This window comes from Arvicola amphibius, chromosome 3 (assembly GCF_903992535.2).
Source record: "Arvicola amphibius chromosome 3, mArvAmp1.2, whole genome shotgun sequence".
Classification (NCBI taxonomy): domain Eukaryota; kingdom Metazoa; phylum Chordata; class Mammalia; order Rodentia; family Cricetidae; genus Arvicola; species Arvicola amphibius.
The window spans coordinates 108130946-108157089 of NC_052049.1; the positions used below are offsets into that span (position 1 = coordinate 108130946).

General features: G+C 41.1%; 1 protein-coding gene across 2 annotated transcripts in view; it reads left to right on the plus strand.

The window, feature by feature from the left end:
- Znf202 (zinc finger protein 202) overlaps positions 1-26144 on the plus strand; it is a 37851-nt gene that overhangs the window by 3248 nt on the left and 8459 nt on the right. The gene's annotated exons all lie outside the window — the stretch shown is intronic.

Sequence of the window (26144 nt, forward strand, 5' to 3'; positions counted from 1 at the left end):
GTGCTCAGTCTGGTGCTCCTATGTGGGGCTCTGTCATTTTCTCCATCCAATGCCAGGTGAAGGTTCTATGGTGATATGCAAGATATTCATGAGTATGACAATAGGATCTGGACATTTCTGGCACCCTCTCCTCAGCTGCCCAAGGAACTAGCTGGGGGCGTCTTCCTGGACACCTGGGAACCCCTCTAGAGTCAAGTCTCTGCCAACCCTAGAATGGCTCCCTTAACTAAGATATATAATTCCTTGTTCCCATATCCACCCTTCCTATATCCCAACCATCCTATTCCCCCAAGCTCTTCCCATCCTCCACTTCACCCTTTTCTCTCCCCATCCCCCCATCCCCCCATCCCACCCCACCCCCATGTTCCCATTTTTTGTCCGGCAATCTTGTCTACTTCCAATATCCAGGAGGATAACTATATGTTTTTCTTTGGGTTCACCTTCTTATATAACTTCTCTAGGATTTTTTTACGAATTATAGGCTCGATGTCCTTTGTTTCTGGCTAGAAACCAATTATGAGTGAGTACATCCCATGTTCATCTTTTTGGGCCTGGGTAACCTCGCTCAGGATGGTGTTTTCTATTTCCATCCATTTGCATGCAAAATTCAAGATGTATTGTTTTTTACCGCCGAGTAGTACTCTAATATGTATATATTCCACAGTTTCTTCATCCATTCTTCCACTGAAGGGCATCTAGGTTGTTTCCAGGTTCTGGCTATTACAAATAATGCTGCTATAAACATAGTTGAACAAATGCTTTTGTAATATGATTGGGCATCTCTTGGGTAAATTCCCAAGAGTGGGATTACTGGGTCCTGGGGTAGGTTGATCCCGAATTTCCTGAGAAACCGCCACACTGCATTCCAAAGCGGTTGCACAAGTTTGCATTCCCACCAGCAATGGATGAGTGTACCCCTTACTCCACATCCTCTCCAGCAAAGGCTATCATTGGTGTTTTTGATTTTAGCCATTTTGACAGGTGTAAGATGGTATCTCAGCGTTGTTTTGATTTGCATTTCCCTGATTGCTAAGGAGGTTGAGCATGCCCTTAAGTGTCTTTTGGCCATTCGAACTTCTTCTGTTGAGAATTCTCTGTTCAGTTCAGTGCCCCATTTTTTAATTGGGTTAATTAGCATTTTAAAGTCTAGTCTCTTGAGTTCCTTATATATTTTGGAGATCAGGCCTTTGTCTGTTGCGGGGTTGGTGAAGATCTTTTCCCAGTCAGTAGGCTGCCTTTTTGTCTTAGTGACAGTGTCCTTTGCTTTACAGAAGCTGCTCAGCTTCAGGAGGTCCCATTTATTCAATGTTGCCCTTAATGTCTGTGCTGCTGGGGCTATACGTAGGAAGCGGTCTCCTGTGCCCAAATGTTGTAGAGTACTTCCCACTTTCTCCTCTAACAGGTTCAGTGTGTTCAGATTGATATTGTGGTCTTTAATCCATTTGGACTTGAGTTTTGTGCATGGTGATAGACACGGATCTACTTTCATTCTTCTACAGGTTGACATCCAGTTATGCCAGCACCATTTGTTGAAGATGCTTTCTTTCTTCCATTGTGTGCTTTTAGCTCCTTTATCAAAAATCAGGTGTTCATAGGTTTGTGGGTTAAGATCTGGGTCTTCTATTCAATTCCATTGGTCGACTTCTCTATTTTTATGCCAATACCAAGCTGTTTTCAATACTGTAGCTTTGTAATAGAGTTTGAAGTCAGGGATGGTAATGCCTCCAGAAGTTCCTTTGTTGTATAAGATTGTTTTGGCTATCCTGGGTTTCTTGTTCTTCCATATAAAGTTGATTATTGTCCTCTCAAGATCTGTAAAGAATTTTGATGGGATCTTTAAGGGGATTGCATTAAATCTATAGATTGCCTTTCGTAGTATTGCCATTTTTACTATGTTGATCCTCCCAATCCAAGAGCAAGGGAGATCCTTCCATTTTCTGGTATCCTCTTCAATTTCTTTCTTCAAAGACTTAAAGTTCTTGTCAAATAGGTCTTTCACTTCCTTGGTTAGAGTTACCCCAAGATATTTTATGCTATTTGTGGCTATCGTGAAAGGTGTCGCTTCTCTGATTTCTTTCTCTGCTTCCTTATCCTTTGTATATAGGAGGGCGACTGATTTTTTGGAGTTGATCTTGTAGCCTGCCACTCTACTAAAGGAGTTTATCGGCTGTAGGAGTACTTTGGTGGAGTTTTTCGGGTCGCTTATGTACACTATCATATCATCAGCAAATAATGAAAGTTTAACTTCTTCCTTTCCAATTCGAATCCCCTTGATCCCCTTGTTTTGTCTTATTGCTATTGCTAGAACTTCAAGTACTATATTGAAGAGATAAGGAGAGAGTGGACAGCCTTGTCGCGTTCCTGAATTTAGTGGGATGGCCTTGAGTTTCTCTCCATTTAATTTGATGTTAGCTGTCGGCTTGCTGTAAATAGCCTTTATTATACATAGGAATGACCCCTGTATCTCTAATCTCTCCAAGAACTTTATCATAAAGGGGTGCTGAATTTTGTCAAATGCTTTTTCTGCATCTAATGAGATGATCATATGGTTTTTATCCTTCAGTTTATTTATATGATGGATTACATTGATAGATTTTCGTATGTTGAACCAGCCCTGCATCTCTGGGATGAAGCCTACTTGATCATAGTGGATAATTTTTCTAATGTGTTCTTGGATTCTGTTTGCCAGTATTTTATTGAGAATTTTTGCATCGATGTTCATAAGTGAGATTGGCCTGTAATTCTCTTTCTTGGTTGGGTCTTTGTGTGGTTTAGGTATCAGGGTAATTGTAGCTTCATAAAAGGAATTTGGCAATGACTGTTCTGTTTCTATATTATGAAATACCTTAAGGAGTATAGGTATTAGGTCTCCTTGGAAGTTCTGGTAGAATTTTGCATTGAACGCATCAGGTCCTGGGCTCTTTTTGGTAGGGAGGTTTCTGATAACAGTTTCCAATTCTTCGCGACTAACAGGACTATTTAGAGCATTTACCTGGTCCTGGTTTAACTTTGGTATATGGTACTTATCTAAAAAAGTGTCCATTTCTTTTACATTTTCCAATTTTGTGGCATACAGGCTTTTGTGGTAAGATCTAATCATTCTCTGAATTTCCTCTGTGTCTGTGGTTATGTCCCCTTTTGCATTTCTGATCTTATTAATTTGTGTGTTCTCACTCTGCCGTTTGATTAGTTTGGCTAGGGGTTTGTCAATCTTGTTGATTTTCTCCAAGAACCAGCTTTTTGTTTCATTGATTCTTTGGATTGTTTTCTCTGTTTCTATTTTGTTGATTTCTGCCCTCAGTTTGATAATTTCCAGTCTTCTACTCCTCCTAGGTAAGTCTGCTTCTTTCTTTTCTAAAGCTTTCAGGTATGCTGTTAAGTCTCCAATGTGTGCTTTCTCCGTTTTTTTTAAGTGGGCACTTAGTGCTATGAATTTTCCTCTTAGCACTGCTTTCATAGTGTCCCATAAGTTTGAGTATGTTGTGTCTTTATTTTCATTAAATTCAAGAAAGACTTTAATTTCTTTCTTTATTTCTTCCTTGACCCAGGTGTGGTTCAGTAGTTAACTGTTCAGTTTCCATGAGTTTGTAGGCTTTCTGGGGGTAGCATTGTTGTTGAATTCTAATTTTAATCCATGGTGATTCGGTAAGATGCAGGTGGTTACTAATATGTTTTTGTAACTGTGGAAGTTTGCTTTGTTACCGAGTATGTGGTCAATTTTCGAAAAGGTTCCATGAGCCGCAGAGAAGAACGTATATTCTTTCCTGTTTGGGTGGAATGTTCTATAGATGTCTGTTAAGTCCATTTGGTTCATTACCTCTATTAAGTCTCTTAATTCTCTGTTAGGTTTCTGTCGAATTGACCTGTCCATTGGTGAAAGAGGAGTGTTGAAGTCTCCCACTATCAGTGTGTTTGGTTTGATGGCTGCCTTGAATTTTAGTAATGTTTCTTTTATATAAGTGGGTGCTTTAGTATTAGGGGCATAGATATTCAGGATTGAGACTTCATTCTGATAGATTTTTCCTGTAATGAGTATAAAGTGTCCCTTTTCCATCTCTTATGATTGATTTTAGTTTGAAGTCAACTTTGTTAGAAATTAGTATGGCCACACCCGCTTGTTTCTTAGGTCCATTTGCTTGATAGACCTTTTCCCAACCCTTTACTCTGAGTAGATGTCTGTCTTTGTGGTTGAGGTGTGTTTCTTGTAAACAGCAGAATGTTGGATCCTGTTTTTGTATCCAATCTCTTAGCCTGTGCCTTTTTATAGGTGAATTGAGTCCATTGATATTAAGTGATATTAATGACCAGTGGATGTTAACTCCGGTTTTCATTTTTTATTTCGTAGTAGAGATTGTGTGTTTCCTTTCTTTGAGATGTGCTGGTGAAGGGTCACTAGATATTTGAGTTATTTTGGGCAATGCTGGACTCCTTTGTTTGTGAATTTCCTTCTATTACTTTCTGTAAGGCTGGATTTGTGGCTATGTATTGTTTAAATTTGTTTTTATCCTGGAATATTTTGTTTTCTCCATTTATAGTGAATGAAAGCTTGGCTGGGTATAGTAATCTGGGCTTGCATCCATGGTCTCTTAGTTTCTGCAAAACATCTATCCAGGGCCTTCTGGCTTTCATGGTTTCCATAGAGAAGTCAGGTGTTAGTCTGATAGGTTTTCCTTTATATGTTACTTGACCTTTTTCCTTTGCAGCTCTTAATATTCTTTCTTTATTCTGTATGTTTTGTGTTTTGATTATAATGTGGCGGGGGGATGTTTTTTTTTGATCCAGTCTATTTGGTGTTCTGTAAGCTTCTTGAACCTTAATAGGAATATCTTTCTTTAGGTTTGGGAAGTTTTCTTCTATAATTTTATTAAATATATTTTCTGGGCCATTGAGCTGTAATTCTTCTCCTTCTTCTATGCCTATTATTCTTAGGTTTGGTCTTTTTATTGTGTCCCAGATTTCCTGAATGTTTTGTGATGAGAATTTGTTGGATTTGCTGTTTTCCTTGATCAGTGCGTTTATTTTCTCTATGGTATCTTCAGAATCTGAGATTCTTTCTTCTATCTCTTGTATTCTGTTGGTTATGCTTGTTTCTGTAGTCTCTGTTCGTTTACATAGATTTTCCATATCCGGCTGGCCCTTGGGTTGTGTTTTCTTCCTTGCCTCCATTTCAGTTTTCAAGTCTTGCACTGTTTCCATTATCTGTTTGATTGTTTTTTCTTGGTTTCCTAGGATATCATTTACGGATTTACTCAATTCTTCAAACTTTTTGTTATTCTTCTCGTCCATTTCCTTAAGGGAGTTTTTCACCTCCTGTTTAAGGGACTCTATTACTTTCATAAAGTCAATTTTTTCTACTTCTTCTTGATTAGTGTGTTCAAGTCCTCCTGTTACAAGTTCGTGGGTTCTGGTGCTTTCATGTTGTTTTTCAAATTGTTGGAGGAATTCTTGCATTGGCACCTGCCCATTTCTTCCTCTGAATAATCCCCTTTGGGTCTTCTTTTAGAAGTTCAATTCCCCCCAATGAATTCAATTCACTCACCCCAATGAATAATGGATCCTCTGGCAGACTGTCAGGTCTCCTTGCAGGCCAAGCAGCTAGCTGCAAAAGGGCCTACCTTGCTGGAAGCAGGCTAATGAAGGAGGGGACCTCCCACCGGCCTGGGTGCACTCAATTCCAGGACCCCGGCGCCCAAACAGGCTGAGCTGTGGGATTTTGTGGCCCCAAAGATGGGAGGATGATGCGGGGTAGGGGGTCCTGGGTGCAAGCTGGAAAGGGACAGGAAGAGAGAGGCCCATATTTTTTATTTTTTTTTCCTCGTTTTTTTATTAAAAATTTCCATCTCCTCCCCTCCTTCTCCTCATTCCCTCCCCTCCCCTCCACCCATACCCCCACTCCCTCCCTCTCCAGGCCAAAGAGCCATCAGGGTTCCCTACACTATGTTAAGTCCAAGGTCCTCCCAACTCCCCCAGGTCCCGGAAGGTGAGCAACCAAACTGACAAGGCTCACAGTGAGCCCGTCCATGCCCATCGCCATTGTCCTTGGCTTCTCAGTCAGCCTCCACTGTCAGCCACATTCAGAGTCCGATTTGGTCGCATGGTCCATATGTCCCATTCCAACTGGACTTAGTGATCTCCTGTTAGTTCTGTTCCATCGTCTCAGTGGGTGAACGCACCCCTCACGGTCCTGACTTTCTTTCTCATGTTCTCCCTCCTTCTGCTCCTCATCAGGACCTTGGGAGCTCAGTCTGCTGCTCCAATGTGGTGCTCCGTCTCTATCTCCATACATCTCCAGGTGAAGGTTCTATGGTGATATGCAAGATATTCATCAGTATGGCCATAGGATCTGGCCTTTTCCGGCTCCCTCTCCTCAGCTGCCCAAGGAACTAACTGGGGGCATTTCCCTGGATACCTGGGAACCCCTCTAGAATCAAGTCTCTTGACAACCCTAAGATGGCTCCCTTAATTAAGATATATGCTTCCCTGCTCCCATATCCACCCTTCCTATATCCCAAGCATCCCATTTCCCCAAGCTCTCCCCATCCTCCCCTTCAAGCTTTTCTCTCCCCATCTCCCCTTGCCCCCACACACCCCACCCCCAAGTTCCCAATTTTTGCCCGGCAATTTTGGCTACTTCCAATATTCAGGAGGATAACTATATGTTTTTCTTTGGGTTAACCTTCTTATTATCTTCTCAAGGATCACGAATTATAGGCTCGATGTCCTTTAATTATGACTAGAAACCGATTATGATTGAGTACATCCCATGTTCATCTTTTTGGGTCTGGGTTACCTCACTTAGAATAGTATTTTCTATTTCCATCCGTTTGCATGCAAAATTCAAGATGTCATTGTTTTTTACCGCCGAGTAGTATTCTAATATGTATATATTCCACAGTTTCTTCATCCATTATTCCACTGAAGGGCATCTAGGTTGTTTCCAGGATCTGGCTATTACAAATAATGCTGCTATAAACATAGTTGAACAAATGCTTTTGTAATATGATTGGGCATCTCTTGGGTAAATTCCCAAGAGTGGAATTACTGGGTCCTGGGGTAGGTTGATCCCGAATTTCCTGAGAAACCGCCACACTGCTTTCCAAAGTGGTTGCACAAGTGTGCATTCCCACCAGCAATGGATGTGTGTACCCCTTACTCCACAAACTCTCCAGCAAAGGCTATCATTGGTGTTTTTGATTTTAGCCATTCTGACAGGTGTAAGATGGTATCTCAGCGTTGTTTTGATTTGCATTTCCCTGATTGCTAAGGAGGTTGAGCATGCCCTTAAGTGTCTTTTGGCCATTTGAACTTCTTCTGTTGAGAATTCTCTGTTCAGTTCAGTGCCCCATTTTTTAATTGGGTTAATTAGCATTTTAAAGTCTAGTCTCTTGAGTTCCTTATATATTTTAGAGATCAGACCTTTGTCAGTTGCAAGGTTGGTGAAGATCTTTTCCCAGTCAGTAGGTTGCCTTTTTGTCTTAGTGACAGTGTTCTTTGCTTTACAGAAGCTGCTCAGTTTCAGGAGGTCCCATTTATTCAATGTTGCCCTTAATGTCTGTGCTGCTGGGGTTATACGTAGGAAACAGTCTGCTGTGTCTGTATGTTGTAGAGTACTTCCCACTTTCTCCTCTATCAGGCTGAGTGTGATCCGATTAATATTGAGGTCTTTAATCCATTTGTACTTGAGTTTTGTGCATGGTGATAGATATGGATCTACTTTCATTCTTCTACAGGTTGACATCCAGTTATGCCAGCACCAAATGGTGCCCTCTTTCTTCCATTGTGTACTTTTGGCTCCTTTATCAAAAATCAGGTGTTCATAGGTTTGTGGGTTAAGATCCGTGTCTTCTATTCAATTCCATTGGTCGACTTCTTTGTTTTTATGCCAATAACAAGCTGTTTTCAATACTGTAGCTCTGTAATAGAGTTTGAAGTCAGGAATGGTAATGCCTCCAGAAGTTCCTTTGTTGTATAAGATTGTTTTGGCTATCCTGGGTTTCTTGTTTTTCCATATAAAGTTGATTATTGTCCTCTCAAGATCTGTGAAGAAATTTGTTGGGACCTTGATGGGGATTGCATTGAATCTATAGATTGCTTTTTATAGAATTGCCATTTTTACTATGTTGATCCTCCCAATCCAATGGCAAGGGAGATCCTTCCATTTTCTGGTATCCTCTTCAAGTTCTTTCTTCAAAGAATTAAAGTTCTTGTCAAATAGATCCTTCACTTCCTTGGTTAGAGTTACCCCAAGATATTTTATGCTATTTGTGGCTATCGTGAAAGGTGATACTTCTCTGATTTCCCTCTCTGCTTCCTTATCCTTTGTGTATAGGAGGGCAACTTATTTTTTGGAGTTGATCTTGTATCCTGCCACGTTACTAAAAGAGTTTATCAGCTGTAGAAGTTCTTTGGTGGAGTTTTGGGGTCGCTTATGTACACTATCATATCATCTGCAAATAACGAAAGTTTAACTTCTTCCTTTCCAAATTGAATCCCCTTGATTCCCTTATGTTGTCTTATTGCTATTGCTAGAACTTCAAGCACTATATTGAGGAGATATGGGGAGAGCCTTGTGTTCCTGAATTTAGTGGGATAGCCTTGAGTTTCTCTCCGTTTAATTTGATGTTAGCTGTCAGCTTGCTGTAAATAGCCTTTATTATACTTAGGAATGAACCTTGTATCCCTAATCTCTGCAAGACCTTTATCATAAAGGGGTGCTGAATTTTGTCATATGCTTTTTCAGCATCTAATGAGATGATCATATGTTTTTTTTTCTTTCAGTTTATTTATATGATGGATTACATTGTTAGATTTTCATATGTTGAACCAGCCCTGCATCTCTGGGATGAAGCCTACTTGATCATAGTGGATAATTTTTCTAATGTGTTCTTGGATTCTGTTTGCCAGTATTTTATTGAGAATGTTTGCGTCAATGTTCATGAGTGAGATTGGTCTGTAATTCTCTTTCTTGGTTGAGTCTTTGTGTGGGTAACTGTAGCTTCATAAAAGGAATTTGGCAATGACTCTTGTGTTTCTATATTATGAAATACCTTAAGGAGTATAGGTATTAGGTCTTCTTGGAAGTTCTGGTAGAATTCTGCATTGAAACCATCTGGTCCTGGGCTCTTTTTGGCAGGGAGGTTTCTGATAACAGTTTCTAAATCTTCACGACTAGCAGGACTATTTAGAATGTTCACCTGGTCCTGGTTTAACTTTGGTATATAGTACTTATCTAAAAAAATGTCCATTTCTTTTACATTTTCCAATTTTGTGGCATACAGGCTTTTGTGGTAAGATCTAATGATTCTCTGAATTTCCTCTGTGTCTGTGGTTATGTCCCCCTTTTCATTTCTGATCTTAATTTGCGTGTTCTCTCTCTGCCGTTTGATTAGTTTGGCTAGGGGTTTGTCAATCTTGTTGATTTTCTCCAAGAACCAGCTTTTTGTTTCATTGATTCTTTGGATTGTTTTCTGTGTTTCTATTTTGTTGATTTCTGCCCTCAGTTTGATTATTTCCAGTCTTCTACTCCTCCTAGGTGAATCTGCTTCATTTTTTTCTAGAGCTCAGGTGTGCTGTTAAGTCTCCAATGAGTGCTTTCTCCGTTGTTTTAAAGTGGGCACTTAGTGCTATGAACTTTCCTCTTAGCACTGCTTTCATTGAGTCCCATAGGTTTGAGTATGTTGTGTCTTTGTTTTCATTAAATTCAAGAAAGACTTTAATTTCTTTCTTTATTTCTTCCTTGACCCAGGTGTGGTTCAGTAGTTGACTGTTCAGTTTCCATGAGTTTGTAGGCTTTCTGGGGTTAGCATTGTTGTTGAATACTATTTTTAATCCATGGTGATCCAATAAGACACAGGTGGTTACTATTACTTTTTTGTAACTGTGGAAGTTTGTTTTGTTACCGAGTATATGGTCAATTTTCAAAAAGGTTCCATAAGCAACAGAGAAGAAGGTATATTCTTTCCTCTTTGGGTGAAATGTTCTATAGATGTCTGTTAAATCCATTTGGTTCATTACCTCCATTAAGTCTTTTAATTCTCTGTTAGGTTTCTGTCTGATTGACCTGTCCATTGGTGAGGGAGGAGTGTTGAAGTCTCCTACTATTAATGTGTGTGGTTTGATGGCTGCCTTGAGTTCTAGTAATGTTTCTTTTACATACGTGAGTGCTTTTATATTAGGGGCATAGATATTCAGGATTGAGACTTCATTCTGAAGGATTTTTCCTGTTATGAGTATAAAGTGTCCCTTTCCATCTCTTCTAATTGATTTTAGTTTGAAGTCAACTTTGTTAGAAATTAATATAGCCACACCCGCTTGTTTCTTAGGTCCATGTGCTTGATAAACCTTTTCCCAACCCTTTACTCTGAGTAGATGTCTGTCTTTGTGGTTGAGGTGTGTTTCTTGTAAACAGCAGAATGTTGGATCCTGTTTTCGTATCCAATCTCTTAGCCTGTGCCTTTTTATAGGTGAATTGAGTCCATTGATATTAAGTGATATTAATGACCAGTGGTTGTTAACTCCGGTCATCATTTTTGTTTTGTTTTGTTTTGTTTTGTTTTGTTTTTTGGTAGAAGAGATTGCATGTCTCCCTTCTTTGAGATGTGCTGGTGACGGGTCGCTAGATGTCTGAGTTATTGTGGGCATTGTTGGACTCCTTGGTTTGTGATTTTCCTTCTATTTCTGTAAGGCTGGATTTGTGGCTACATATTGTTTAAATTTGTTTTTGTCTTGGAAAATTTTGTTTTCTCCATTTATAGTGAATGAAGGCTTGGCTGGGTATAGTAATCTGGGCTTGCATTCATGGTCTCTTAGTTTCTGCAAAACATCTATCCAGGACCTTCTGGCTTTCATGGTTTCCATAGAGAAGTCAGGTGTTAGTCTGATAGGTTTACCTTTATATGTTACTTGACCTTTTTCCTTTGCAGCTCTTAATATTCTTTCTTTATTCTGTATGTTTTGTGTTTTTATTATTATATGGCTAGGGTATGTGGGTTTTTTTTTTTTTTATCCAGTCTATTTGGTGTTCTGAACCTTCATAGAAATATCTTATTTAGATTGGGAAAGTTTTCTTCTATAATTTTATTAAATATGTTTTCTGGACCGTTGAGCTGTACTTCTTCTCCTTCTTCTACCCCAATTATTCTTAGGTTTGGTCTTTTTATTGTGTCCCAGATTTCCTGAATGTTTTGTGATGAGAATTTGTTGGATTTGCTGATTTCTTTGATCAGTGCATTTATTTTCTCTATGGTATCTTCAGAATCATAGATTCTTTCTTCTTTCTCTTGTATTCTGTTGGTTATGCTTGTTACTGTAGTCTCTATTCGTTTACCTAGATTTTCCATATCCAGCTGGCCCTCAGTTTGTGTTTTCTTCCTTGCCTCCATTTCAGTTTTCAAGTCTTGCACTGTTTCCATTATCTGTTTGATTGTTTTTTCTTGGTTTCCTAGGATATCATTTACGGATTTACTCAATTCTTCAAACTTTTTGTTATTCTTCTCATCCATTTCTTCAAGGGAGTTTTTCACATACTGCTTAAGGGCCTCTATCACTTTCAAAGAGTCAAGGTTTTCTACTTCTTCTTGATTGAGGTGGTCAAATCCTCCAGTTGTAAGATTGCTGGGTTCTGGTGATTTCATGTTGTTTTTCAAATTGTTGGAGGAATTCTTGCATTGGCGTCTGCCCATCTCTTCTTCCGAATGTTCCTCTATGGATCTTCGTTTACAGGGTCAGGTGTCCTTGCTTGCCTCCTGGATATATCTTTTGGTGTTGTGATCAGGTGTCCTTGCTTGCCTAGAAGCTCTCAGACAAAGCAAGGTAGCTGCAGGGAGGCTAATGAAACAAAGAAACTCCTGCCTGCCGGTTGCACTCCCTATCCGGTCCCAGCGCCCTGATCTGATGTGGGAGAGTCTTCTGTTTGAGTTGATTTCATTGGCTAATAAAGAAACTGCCTGGCCCATTTGATTGGCCAGCCTTTAGGTGGGCGGAGTAGACAGAACAGGAAGAAGGAAGTGAGGTAGATGGCTCAGTCAGATGCTACGCCTCTCCTAAGTTAGACAGACCACTGTGCCTCTCCTCAGAGAGAGAAGCCAGACGCAATGAAGCTCCAGCCCAAGATGGATGTACGCTAGAAACTTCCTGGTAAGGCACCACTTTGTGGTGCTACACAGATTATTAGATATGGGTTAGTCAAGACGTGAGTAAGAGGCTGGAATTAATGTGCCAGGCAGTGTTTAAAAGAATACAATTTGTGTGTTGTTATTTTGGGTTTTAAGCTAGCCGTGCAGGAGCCAGGGCGGCAAGAACGCAGCCCGTCTGCTCCTCACTACACTGATCAAGCTAAGCTGGAGACATTATGAACCCGAAGAGGGGAGGAAAAAGGGAGGGTTTTTCTGGATGCAAGCTGGGTGGGGTAGGAAGAGAGAGGCAGTAGCCAGAGAGCATAGCCCCAGCCGGAAGACCAGTAAGTGTAGGGGGTTGAGGAGAGGCTTTGCTCTGTCTCACTCACCTCCCGGATGTATCTTCTGGTGCTGAGATCAGGTGTCCTTGCTTGCCAAGGAGCTTGCAGACAAAGGGCCTACCTTGCTGCAGGGAGGCTAATGAAACAAACCAACTCTGACCGCTGGTTGCACTCCCTATCCGATCAGGCTGAACTGGAGATGTTATGAACCCGAAGCGGGAGGAAGAAGGGAGCTGGGCTGCATTCTTGTTAGTTATCCTGTTCCATTAGGTGATAGTTTCCCAATATGAGATTGTCATTGACTGTGTTTGTTGTGGGAATTTATTGTGTCTGCTTAACTTTGGCTGCCAAATAATAAATGATGTTTTCTTCTGGGTGGGTGTCAAGTTTGATGTCCCTTACTCTTTCAGCTTCAGATTAATTTGTGGTATTTTATCTTCAATTTTTATGTAATGATTGACCCACATTATTTAAGTAAATAACTAATTCTTGGTGCTGTTCATTAAATGTAGGAAGCTTCACGTCATGTTAAAGTTAACGAATGTGCTCATAGTGGCCAGATACACAATTCTGGTCTCTTAAAATATGTATTTAAATCCAGCCTATCTTACTTCTTGAGTAAACCTCTTTCTTTATCCCTCCCTGCTCCATTGTGAACCAAGCAATGAACAAAGCACTTGCCTTTGTTCCTTTGAAGCCCCTCTTGATTATTATAAAATCTGGTTAACTTCTCAAAGGATGCTCCACTTTGCCTTGAGACAGAAAAATCATCTCCTCCAAAGTGGGCTGACATAACTGGTCCAGGGTGCCATAACTTTACAAGGAAAAGCAGGGTGAAGAATTAAGTCTTCTGTCCCTCAATCAAGAACTGTTTTATCATTGCTGCCAACATATGTATGTGTGATGGCAGAGCAACATTTTATTAGAGACTTAATTGCTATGGTTTTTATATTTTCAGTTTACCTTATTCTCAATGACATTTTTACATCCAGCTTAAACCTTATTGATGACTATAAAGGCAGTCAAATTTCAGGGTAGAAGATAATTAAACCTCTACTCATACTGACCTTTCTGTACCAACCATTACTTAATTGACCTTTCTTCTCGTTTTTTCCTGTCTTCTCCTTTTCTATTCCTCATTCTGTTTCTTAAAGTCTATTGTAATAAACTTTAAGCTAATATTTTCTTGGTACTTAAATATGACTTTTATGAAGGAAAAGAACCAAAACAAACAAAAAAAAAAAAACCCACAGTTTTCAAAATAGAGCTGTTGCTCAGTGGTAGACTTGCCTAATATGCATAGTTCTGGATTCCATCCCAACACCTCCAAAATCAAACCAGTTTTTCTGCATGGTTCAAAGCACACTGATCATGGCGTGTTTGAAGACCAGAAGCCAGGGAGTATATTACTTTCATTTTCTTTGCTCTGGGTGGAGCTTTCACAGGACTTGAGCTGTGCTTACTGACTCAGATTGCCTCCTGCCAACTGCGGAAAGGGAAGGGTCTTTGCTTCCGGTAAGTAGAAGTCTTGCTGGTTCCACCTTCAGCTAAAGACCCTATCATCAAGGGTCTATCCCATCTGTGTTCAACAGTTTATGGTGCCTCCAGATCAAGGACTGTTTGTTTTGGGGGTTTAGTTGAGCACTTCACTTGTGGTAAGAGAGTAAACAGACCAACCCTTTCCCTGTGTGATCTAATTTTTCTTTTATAATTATGAGGAAATAAAATGGAACACTTGCTTATTATTTAAATCTTGACTTCTCAAAAAGGATTTAAAAGAGCTTGAAGCACAAAGTAATGAGCTATATTGAGCACCTACCCTGTACTGAATTCTATGCCAAGATATTTTTTTTTTAATTACCTCATTTGCTCCATAAAATAAGCATGGGAGATAGGCAGTGTTAACCACATTTCAAGGATAAGCCTGAAAGTTAGAGAAATAGTGTCATGTGGCTTAAGAGAATAGAGATACATACCCAAGCTTCCAAAGTCATGTTACCATTGCATGGGAAGTGCATCTGTATATAGAACAGTTGAAACAAGAGTGAGAATTTGGTGAGTGGAAGAACCGTATTGTTAAGTTCTTTAATTTTGTAGAGCAGGAGCATTAGAAGAGAGCAGTTAAAAGTTTAAATTAATTGTTTTAACTCTGAAACAGCCAAAGGCCCTAGTTAGCTCTAGTAAGCAGTTGTATTCACAGTCCTGGATTATGGCTCTCCATTTGTCATTTATGCGACTTTTCCTGGAGAGGTGTGAACATTACCCACTCCAGATAAGATAGAATGACAGATCAAAGAAAGTCTTCTACCCATATAGTTTGGTCAACTAGTAAGTTCATTAGTAACAAGTTGAGTAAGGGCTTACTTGTAGGCACAGAGGTACCTGTATCACCAAAAAGTTCACCCCAGAATGGACAACTCCGGTAGTTTCCTGCCCAGTCTGAAAGTGGCTCCATCAGAGTCTTCACCAGCAGTTGCTTCCTGTTTGTATCATCTTGGAGAGGGGCCTCATGAATCTTGTAACTGAATGAGCTTCCTGAATCAATGAGCTTCCAGAGCCTAAGTTGCATTAGCTTCGTGAGGTTTATGAACCACACCCCGCCGCCTCTCCAAAAGGGGATATTTCATTTAGGAGGAAATAGTTGCACCGCATTCACCTCTTCCTGGGACACTTGATGTTCTTTCCATTCTGTCTTCCAAAATGTTTCCTAAGCTTTTGAAGAGGTAAGAGATGAATGATTATTTTCTTTCTTTTCTGCCTGAGCGTGGGGGCCATTGTACCCTAATACCAGTCACATATTCTCAGCAGCTTGACAGATGGCATCAGCCTCTGCTGGGGGAGCAGCCTTTCCTTCCATATCAGAGGCTGCTGACAACAATAATCTGTGAGTGTAAACAGCTGTCTCAAAGGCAGTTAGGTACTTCACATCACATGTTAAAACAGAAGCAGTGGTAGTTTCTTCACCCTGGCCCTCCTGACCTCCCTAGCCGCAAGTATTTGCTTTGGCTTAACAAAAGCAGATGTCAGTCCTGTAGAGCAGGCTTTAAATCTAAGCTGAAAGCAGCTGATTGCACATGTAGCAGTTGTGCCATTATTGTGACAGCTGGCATGTCATTCCTAACATGTTCATAGTGTAGTACATAGAATTCATAACTGGAAAGGACCGCTGGTGATATTTCTCCCACAATAGACTGCACATCACTTTCTGGCACTATGAAAACCGTCCAGTAGGTAAGAAGCTTCCAGCCCAGTCCCAGATTGATTTCTCATGTCCCATAATCAAAGCATGCAGTGTCTTGAGTAATAGAGTCTTACCGTTTAGTTTTCATATGAAAACAACAGCAATGACAAGAGCTTGTATGGCAGGGGTAGGAGGTGAGGGGGGATTCAGGTCTCCTTGGCCTGGCTCAGAGGTAACCAACTCTAAACACTCAGCAACCTTATGACTCCTGGGAGTGCCCACTCAGGATGACTTCCTGCAGACACTTTAATTGCTGTTTGTACTGCCCTTGCAGATTCTCTTCTTTTTTGTGTGTGTGTGTTTCTCAAATACTAGCACCAAGTTTCAGTCTTTATTCTTTTTTTTTTTATTTAAAAAATTTCCATCTCCTCCCCTCTTCCTCCCCCTTCCCTCCCCTCTCCTCCCCCCATACCCTCCCTCCCTCCCTTTTCAGGCCAAGGAGCCATCGGGGTTCCCTACTCTATGTTAAGACCAAGGTCCTCCCAACTCCCCCCTGGTCCAGGAAGGTGATCAACCAAGCAGAGAAGGCTCCAAAAGAGCCTGTCCTTGCAGAATAGTCAAAGATCAGCGCCTTTGTCCTTGGCTTCTCCTTCAGCCTCCACCGTCGGCCACATTCAGAGAGTCTGGTTTGGTCTCATGTTCCATCTGTCCCAATCCAACTGGAGTTGGTGATCTCCCGTTAGTTCTGTCCCACCGTCTCCATGGGTGAACGCACCCCTCACGGTCCTGACTTTCTTTCTCATGTTCTCTCTCCTTCTGCTCCTCATCAGGACCTTGGGAGCTCAGTCCGGTGCTCCAATGTGGGGCTCTGTCATTTTCTTCATCTATCGCCAGGTGGAGGTTCTATGGTGATATGCAAGAAATTCATCAGTATGGCTATAGGAACTGGCTTTTTCATGCTCCCTCTCCTCACCTGCCCAAGGAACTAACTGGGGGCGTCTCCCTGGAAACCTGGGAACCCCTCTAGGGTCAAGTCTCTTGACAACCCTCAGGTGGCTCCCTAAATTAAGATATATGCTTCCCTGCTCCCATATCCACCCTTCCTGTATCCCAAGCATCCCATTCCTCCGAGCTCCCCCCATTCTCCCCTTCACGCTTTTCCCTCCCCATCTTCCCTTGGCCGCCTCTCGCCCAACCCTCAAGTTCCCAATTTTTGCCTGGCGATCGTGTCTACTTCCAATATCCAGGAGGATAACTATATCTTTTTGGGGGGGTTCACCTTCTTATTATCTTCTCAAGGATCCCAAATTATAGGCTCGATGTCCTTTAATTATGGCTAGAAACCGATTATGAGTGAGTACATCCCATGTTCATCTTTTTGGGTCTGGGTTACCTCACTCAGAATAGTGTTTTCTATTTCCATCCATTTGCATGCAAAATTCAAGATGTCATTGTTTTTTACCGCTGAGTAGTATTCTAGCATGTATATATTCCACAGTTTCTTCATCCATTCTTCCACTGAAGGGCATCTAGGTTGTTTCCAGGATCTGGCTATTACAAATAATGCTGCTATGACCATAGATGAGCAAATGCTTTTGTAGTATGATTGGGCATCTCTTGGGTAGATTCCCAATAGTGGAATTGCTGGGTCCTGGGGTAGGTTGATCCCGAATTTCCTGAGAAACCTCCACACTGCTTTCCAAAGTGGTTGCACAAGTATGCATTCCCACCAGCAATGGATGAGTGTACCCCTTACCCAACAACCTCTCCAGCAAAGGTTATTATTGGTGTTTTGGATTTTAGCCAATCTGACAGGTGTAAGATGATATCTCAAAGGTGTTTTGATTTGCATTTCCCTGATAGCTAGGGAGGTTGAGCATGACCTTAAGTGTCTTTTGGCCATTTGAACTTCTTCTATTGAGAATTCTCTGTTCAGTTCAGCGCCCCATTTTTTAATTGGGTTAATTAGCATTTTACAGTCTAGTCTCTTGAGTTCCTTATATATTTTAGAGATCAGACCTTTGTCAGTTGCAGGGTTGGTGAAGATCTTTTCCCAGTCAGTAGGCTGCCTTTGTGTCTTAGTGACAATGTCCTTTGCTTTACAGAAGCTGCTCAGCTTCAGGAGGTCCCATTTATTCAATGTTGCCCTTAATGTCTGTGCAGCTGGGGTTATGCGTAGGAAGCGGTCCCCTGTGCCCATTTCTTGGAGAGTACTTCCCACTTTCTCCTCTATCAAGCTCAGTGTGTTCAGATTAATATTGAGGTCTTTAATCCATTTGGACTTGAGTTTTGTGCATGGTGATATGGATCTACTTTCATTCTTCTACAGGTTAACATCCAGTTATGCCAGCACCATTTGTTGAAGATGCCCTCTTTCTTCCATTGTGTACTTTTGGCTCCTTTATCAAAAATCAGGTGTTCATAGGTTTGTGGTTTAAGATCCGTGTCTTCTAAGCCGGGCGGTGGTGGCGCACGCCTTTAATCCCAGCACTCGGGAGGCAGAGGCAGGCGGATCTCTGAGTTCGAGGCCAGCCTGGTCTACAAGAGCTAGTTCCAGGACAGGCTCTAAAAACTACAGGGAAACCCTGTCTCGAAAAACCAAAAAAAAAAAAAAAAAAAAAAAAAGATCCGTGTCTTCTATACGATTCCATTGGTCAACTTCTCTGTTTTTATGCCAATAACAAGCTGTTTTCAATACTGTAGCTCTGTAATAGAGTTTGAAGTCAGGGATGATAATGCATCCAGAAGTACCTTTATTGTATAAGATTTTTTTGGCTATCCTGGGTTTCTTGTTTTTCCATATAAAGTTTATTATTGTTCTCTCAATCTCTGTGAAGAATTTTGATGGGACCTTGATTGGGATTGCATTGAATCTATAGATTGCTTTTTATAGAATTGCCATTTTTACTATGTTGATCCTCCCCATCCACAAGCAGGGGAGATCCTTCCATTTTCTGGTATCCTCTTCAAGTTCTTTCTTCAAAGACTTAAAGTTCTTGTCAAATAAGTCCTTCACTTCCTTGGTTAGAGTTACTACCAGATATCTTATGCTATTTGTGGCTATTGTGAAAGGTGATACTTCTCTGATTTCCCTCTCTGCTTCCTTATCCTTCGTGTATAGGAGGGCGACTGATTTTTTGGAGTTGATCTTGTAGCCTGCCACGTTCCTGAAGGAGTTTATCAGCTGTAGGAGTTCTTTGGTGGAGTTTTTGGGGTCGCTTATGTACACTATCATATCATCTGCAAATAACGAAAGTTTAACTTCTTCCTTTCCAAATCAAATCCCCTTGATTCCCTTATGTTGTCTTATTGCTATTGCTAAAACTTCAAGTACTATATTGAAGAGATAAGGAGAGAGTGGACAGCCTTGTCGTGTTCCTGAATTTAGTGGGATAGCCTTGAGTTTCTCTCCGTTTAATTTGATGTTAGCTGTCGGCTTGTTGTAAATAGCTTTTATTATATTTAGGAATGACCCTTGTATCCCTAATCTCTCCAAGACCTTTATCATAAAGGGGTGCTGAATTTTGTCAAATGCATTTTCAGCATCTAATGAGATGATCATATGGTTTTTTTTCTTTCAGTTTATTTATATGATGGATTACATTGATAGATTTTCATATGTTGAACCAGCCCTGGATCTCTGAGATGAAGCCTACTTGATCATAGTGGATAATTTTTCTAATGTGTTCTTGGATTCTGTTTGCCAGTATTTTATTGAGAATTTTTGCGTCAATGTTCATGAGTGAGATTGGTCTGTAATTCTCTTTCTTGGTTGAGTCTTTGTGTGGTTTAGGTATCAGGGTAACTGTAGCTTCATAGAAGGAATTTGGCAGTGACTCTTGTGTTTCTATATTATGAAATACCTTAAGGAGTATAGGTATTAGGTCTTCTTGGAAGTTCTGGTAGAATTCTGCATTGAAACCATCTGGTCCTGGGCTCTTTTTGGCAGGGAGGTTTCTGATAACAGTTTCTAAATCTTCACGACTAGCAGGACTATTTAGAATGTTCACCTGGTCCTGGTTTAACTTTGGTATATGGTACTTATCTAAAAAAATGTCCATTTCTTTTACATTTTCCAATTTTGTGGCATACAGGCTTTGTGGTAAGATCTAATGATTCTCTGAATTTCCTCTGTGTCTGTGGTTATGTCCCCCTTTTCATTTCTAATCTTATTAATTTGCCTGTTCTCTCTCTGCCGTTAGATTAGTTTGGCTAGGGGTTTGTCAATCTTGTTGATTTTCTCCAAGAACCAGCTTTTTGTTTCATTGATTCTTTGGATTGTTTTCTGTGTTTCTATTTTGTTGATTTCTGCCCTCAGTTTGATTATTTCTAGTCTTCTACTTCTCCTAGGTGAGTCTGCTTCTTTTTTTTCCAGAGCTTTCAGGTGTGCTGTTAAGTCACCAATGAGTGCTTTCTCCGTTTTCTTTAAGTGGGCACTTAGTGCTATGAACTTTCCTCTTAGTACTGCTTTCATTGTGTCCCATAGGTTTGAGTATGTTGTGTCTTTGTTTTCATTAAATTCAAGAAAGACTTTAATTTCTTTATTTATTTCTTCCTTGACCCAGGTGTGGTTCAGTAGTTGACTGTTCAGTTTCCATGAGTTTGTGGGCTTTCTGGGGGTAGCATTGTTGTTGATTTCTAATTTTAATCCATGGTGATCCGTTAAGACACAGGTGGTTACTAATATTTTTTGTAACTGTGGAAGTTTGCTTTGTTACCAAGTATATGGTCAATTTTAAAAGGTTCCATGAGCCGCAGAGAAGAAGGTATATTCTTTCCTCTTTGGGTGGAGTGTTCTATAGATGTCTGTTAAATCCATTTGGTTCATTACCTCCAATAAGTCTTTCAATTCTCTGTTAGGTTTCTGTCTGACTGACCTGTCCATTGGTGAGAGAGGAGTGTTGAAGTCTCCAACTATTAATGTGTGTGGTTTGATGGCTGCCTTGAGTTCTAGAAGTGTTTCTTTTACATAAGTGGGAGCTTTTATATTAGGGGCATAGATATTCAGGATTGAGACTTCATTCTGAAGGATTTTTCCTGTTATGAGTATAAAGTGTTCTTTCCATCTCTTTTGATTGATTTTAGTTTGAAGTCAACTTTGTTCGAAATTAGTATGGCCACACCCGCTTGTTTCTTAGGTCCATTTGCTTGATAAACCTTTTCCCAACCCTTTACTCTGGGTAGGTGTCTGTCTTTGTGGTTGAGGTGTGTTTCTTGTAAACAGCAGAATGTTGGATCCTGTTTTTGTATCCAGTCTCTTAGCCTGTGCCTTTTTATAGGTGAATTGAGTCCATTGATATTAAGTGATATTAATGACCAGTGGTTGTTAACTCTGGTTATTTTTTTTTTTTTTGTAGTAGAGTTTGTGTGTTTCCCTTCTTCTAGTTGTGCTGGTGAAGGGTCGCTAGATGCCTGAGTTATTGTGGGCGTTGTTGGACTCCTTGGTTTGTGATTTTCCTTCTATTACTTTCTGCAAGGCTGGATTTGTGGCTACGTATTGTTTAAATCTGTTTTTGTTCTGGAATATCTTGTTTTCTCCATCAATGGTGAATGCAAGCTTTGCTGGGTATAGTAGTCTAGGTATAGTAAGGGAACATGGGTGCATGTTCCCTTAGTGTCTGTAGCACATCTATCCAAGCTCTTCTGGCTTTCATGGTTTCCATTGAGAGATCAGGTGTAATTCTGATAGGTTTCCCTTTGTATGTTACTTGACCTTTTTCCTTTGCAGCTCTTAATATCTGTTCTTTATTCTGTATGTTTTGTGTTTTGATTATTATATGGCGTGGGGATGCTTTCTTTTGAAAGATCCAGTCTATTTGGTGTTCTGTAGGCTTCTTGTACCTTCATAGGAACATCCTTCTTTAGGTTGGGGAAGTTTTCTTCTATAATTTTGTTGAATATATTTTCTGGGCCTTTGAGTTGTAATTCTTCTCCTTCTTCTACCCCAATTATTCTTAGGTTTGGTCTTTTCATGGTGTCCCAGATTTCCTGGATGTTTTGTGTTAAGAATTTGTTATATATGTTTAGTTCTTTAATCTGTGAATTTATTTCCTCTATAGTATCTTCAGAATCCGAGATTCTTTCTTCCATCTCTTGTATTCGGTTGGAAATACTTTTCTCTGAAGTTTCTGTTCGTTTACTCAGAGTTTCCATTTCCAGTCTTCCCTCAGCTTGTGTTTTCTTCATTACCTCCATTTCATTTATCAGGTCTTGTACTCTTTCCCTTACCTGTTTGATTGCTTTTTCTTGTTTTTCTTGTTTTTCTTGGGTATCTTTGAGAGATTTATTTATTTCGTCTACCTTTTTGATTGTCATCTCCATTTCTTTATGGCAGTTTTTTACCTCCTGTTTAAGGTCCTCTATTATTTTCATAAAGTACTGTTTAAGGTCGGTTTCTTCTATATCTTCTGGGGTAGGGTGTTCAATTCTGTTTGTTTCAGGATGTCTGGATTGTGGTGATGGCATGTTGCCTTTCATGTCGTTGGAGGAGCTCCTGCATTGGCGCCTGCCCATCTCTTCCTTCAAAAGGAGCCTGGAGGCTCTTGGTGTCCTAGACCAATCTTTGCTGTGACTGAAACTGGCTGGATCTCCCCAGTGCCAGAGCAGGACCTATTCCTTGCGTCACAATCTAAAGAAGCCCACACTCCCTTGCAGGAATCCTCAGACCTGCCTGGAGGCCAGAGTCTGACCCCTTTGGGTGGATGGCCTTAGTACAGGAGCAGGACACCTGAAAACACTAGGGAAGGCTTGGGAGAGGCAGGGACATGAGAAACAAAGACAAGCCTGCAGAGGGAGCTGGGAGGAGGGGGGTCTGTGCTCTCTTCCAGGGCAGGTTACTCCAGGGTCTGCACTCACTCACCAGTCCAGATGGAAGTTCAGGGCACAGGATCAGGGATTCCAGGCAGCCCAGGGACGCTGCCCAGACAAAAGGGCCAAGGTGGGGGCAGGGTGGGATGGAATATCACACAGCAAACCTGGCAGCACAATCTGAAGGAGCCCACACTCCCTTGCAGGAATCCTCAGACCTGCCTGGAGGCCAGAGTCTGACCCCTTTGGGTGGATGGCCTTAGTACAGGAGCAGGACACCTGAAAACACTAGGGAAGGCTTGGGAGAGGCAGGGACATGAGAAACAAAGACAAGCCTGCAGAGGGAGCTGGGAGGAGGGGGTCTGTGCTCTCTTCCGGGGCAGGTTGCCCCAGGGTCTGCCCAGATTCTCTTCTAAGTCTGCAAAGACAGTAGGTTAACATAGGATGAGACCTTTTTACAATGAAGGCAAGGTCTCTGAAGGCTTACCATCCATTCCAAGTAAATCCCAGTTGGTCTTAGACAGCTAAGAGAAAGCTGTTATTGAGACCCAGTACAGCATAGAAAGATCTTAACGTTTGAACCATTTGGCTTTATTAAAAGAGCAATGTTAGGTATACTTGTATAGATGGGAGTCACTACCTTCTTCCACTTTCTCTAATCTTAGCCATCCCCCTAGACTGACGACCCATAGCTCCATGCTGAAGGCTCGCTTTGCATTCCCTCACTGGGTTCTATGTGACCAGCTTGTACTGATAGGCTAGTTTGGCCAAGGGCAAGCGGGCCCTTATCTTTCATACTGCACTTGCCTCTAGAGCCATCTCTGATTCTAACAAGCTTTTGGTTATTGTCATTGTCATCCCTCTCCATCAGCCACACATGGCTGTTAAAAGGGCCTGGGCTGAGTGACCTCAGTATACCTTGCATGTTCGTGGCTGATGGTAGCAGTAGTCTATGTATATAACCCCAGCTGCCCTTTTACAGAGCAACATTCAGAGCACACTCCAGAGCACAGCTGCCTCCTGGGGCAACCTCAGTCTTCTCTCTTGTAATGTCTTCTCATCCTGCTCTTGTTTCACCAGTTTATGGAGCTGTTCCGGCTTTGAAACTTTTGAAAATCTCAAAACACATTTAGTCTTTTACCAGTCCCCTCCTGAGAACTCCAGCTCATCCTAAGTCTCGCCACACTTGCCTCTCAGTGACTCCCTTATATGCTTTTCTGATCTCACTTCGGTTACTTTAGCATTTTAAACACCCAGTATACATTTTGTTGTGAGTATTCAGATCCACCAGAACCTCTTCTGCCCAATAAAGATCATGCCCTACCGTGGACTTAGCAAAGCGACTCAAACCCCTTATGAGTTCCAAGATCCCTCCTGAGTCAGCATCTTAACTTTCCTCGGGCAGCCTTTTCTAGTCCAGTGAGCTGGGTAGCAGCCACCACTTATCACATGACCAGTTCCTCCAGTAATGCTTCCTCTGCTGTTTTTCAGTTCCTGCTAATCCTCAAGAAAGATCTGAGCCAGATGGGATTAAAGGTGTGCACCAACACCTCCCGGTCAAAATCTTTATTTTTTTTTAATAAACCACTTGAGGTTCAGATAACACACTAAAACTACTTTTCAGGAATACCATGAAAAGTTAATGTTAAAACCAATTCAAAATTTCTAAAACTATTAGTGATGAGCTAGAAACAAATGAAATTCTGCCTATTTTTAATTCTACCAAAAAAATACTTTACTAAAGATGGGCATAAAATTAAAAACAAAAATGCAAACTACCAAGAAGTAGAAAAACTTAGGACAAGATGACATAGGAATGATAGAACTGGGCAAGATGGCTTAAAGGGTAAAGGGGCTTGCTGCCAAGCTTAGTGACCTGATCCATGAAGCCACTTGGTAGACACAGTTCTTCTGCAGGTTGTCCTCTGACCTCCACACGCACACTGTGGCATGGCCGCATTGACACACGGGTTTTAAAAGGATTATTATAGTGTTGTTTTTACTCTTTACTCTTTGGCTCTTTAGGGCCCATCACCCAGCTCCCAGATAAATCACACACGGAGGTTTATTCTTAGTTATGAATGCCGAGCCTTGGCTTGTTCCTTGCCAGCTTTTCTTAATTTAAATTATCCCATCTATCCTTAGCCTCTGGGATTTTTCCTTTCCTTCTGTGTCTTACTCACTCTTACTCCATGGGCGGCTGGCCCCTGATGTCTTCCTCTCCTTGTTCTCTTGCTCCTCCTCCTCGGTTATCCTTCTGTTTATACTTTCTGCCTACCAGCCCCGCTTATCCTTGCTCCTGTCCTATTGGCCATCCAGCTCTTTATGAGGACTATCAGGTGATTTAGACAGGCAAAAAATTCCCAGCTTCCCAGAGCTAAACATGCAGCATAAACACGAGCAATACATCTTCACACCATTAAGCAGATGTTCCACAGCATAAAAAAGTAACACACCTTAAAATAATATTCCCCAACATTATAGAACTATCAAAAACATAGAAACGATATTGCAAATGATCAAGGACAATTTAATGAAGTAACTTGTATTAAAAGAACTATGGGAATTATGTAATCTCTGGCCATAGGTCCTTTAAGTACAGCAGCAGGCCAGGAGCAATTGGTGAGGATCAGGTGATAACTTTGAGGGTTGGTTGCAGGTAACTGCAGTGCAAAACAAAACAGTTGACAAAGAGTCTCTTGGATGGATAACATTCTTATCTGGAGAAGGAGAGAGCTAAAAACAGTTGTAAAGCTTGAACTCAAGTGGTTCACTCAGCACACAGTACTTGACACAGGCCAGTGCTTTTCCAGCATTGAGACTAGCCATTCAGATATGGTAGGTTGTCATGCTCAACTAGAGAATTTAATGCAGATGGAGACATGGTGACTTTGACAGACATTTTGTGTGAATTAGGAAAGTGTGAGTACAGATACAGAAAGGTGATGTTGGCTGCTGTGTAGGAGGAAGACATGAGAGTGGAGGTTCCTTGTAAGTGCGTTTGTGTGTTCCTTGTAAGAGGCTTCAGAGAGTAAAATTCACAGATCCTAACATAGAGAAAATGAACAGTTGTTATGTAAGAATAGGTAATGACAGTGACGGAGCACATTGCTTTTGACCCGCTTAGGTGATTTCTAACCATGTGTAAGGGTAGAGAGAAGAGGACCCAGGGAAACATCTCAGAAGACACAAGACCTAAGCTATGTCTTAAAAGATAAGTTGCAGGTAGGAAGAATGTGTGATTTTCCTCCAAGCCAACCAACTGCCATCTTGGAGCATTCAGCTGTGCCTGCTTACAAATGATTCCAGCTTGTTTATAGTTCTTCCCCCACCAATCCAACCACTCCCTACCAGCTGGCAACTCTGCACATTCCCTGGTGGAGGGGTCAGAATACAAACACTGGAGAAGACTAGAGCAGGGCCTTCATCTATGCAGCTATTAGGAAAGCCTTACATCCTTGCTAGGGCAAGTTCTCTAAGTGTGTCTCTGGTGCAACAATGACTACACCTCTGTACGTAACCCCTCACCTGTTCTCCATAATAAACACTCATTCCCCAGAGTGAAGGTTGGTGAAACCATGCCTCTGTTTCTTGTTAGGAACTTAGGACAAGGGGGTAGCTATTGGTTATGTTTCTCCTGGGAAGGAATTTTAACAACGCATATTAAAATGCTAAAGTGCATGGGACACTTGTAAATATTGT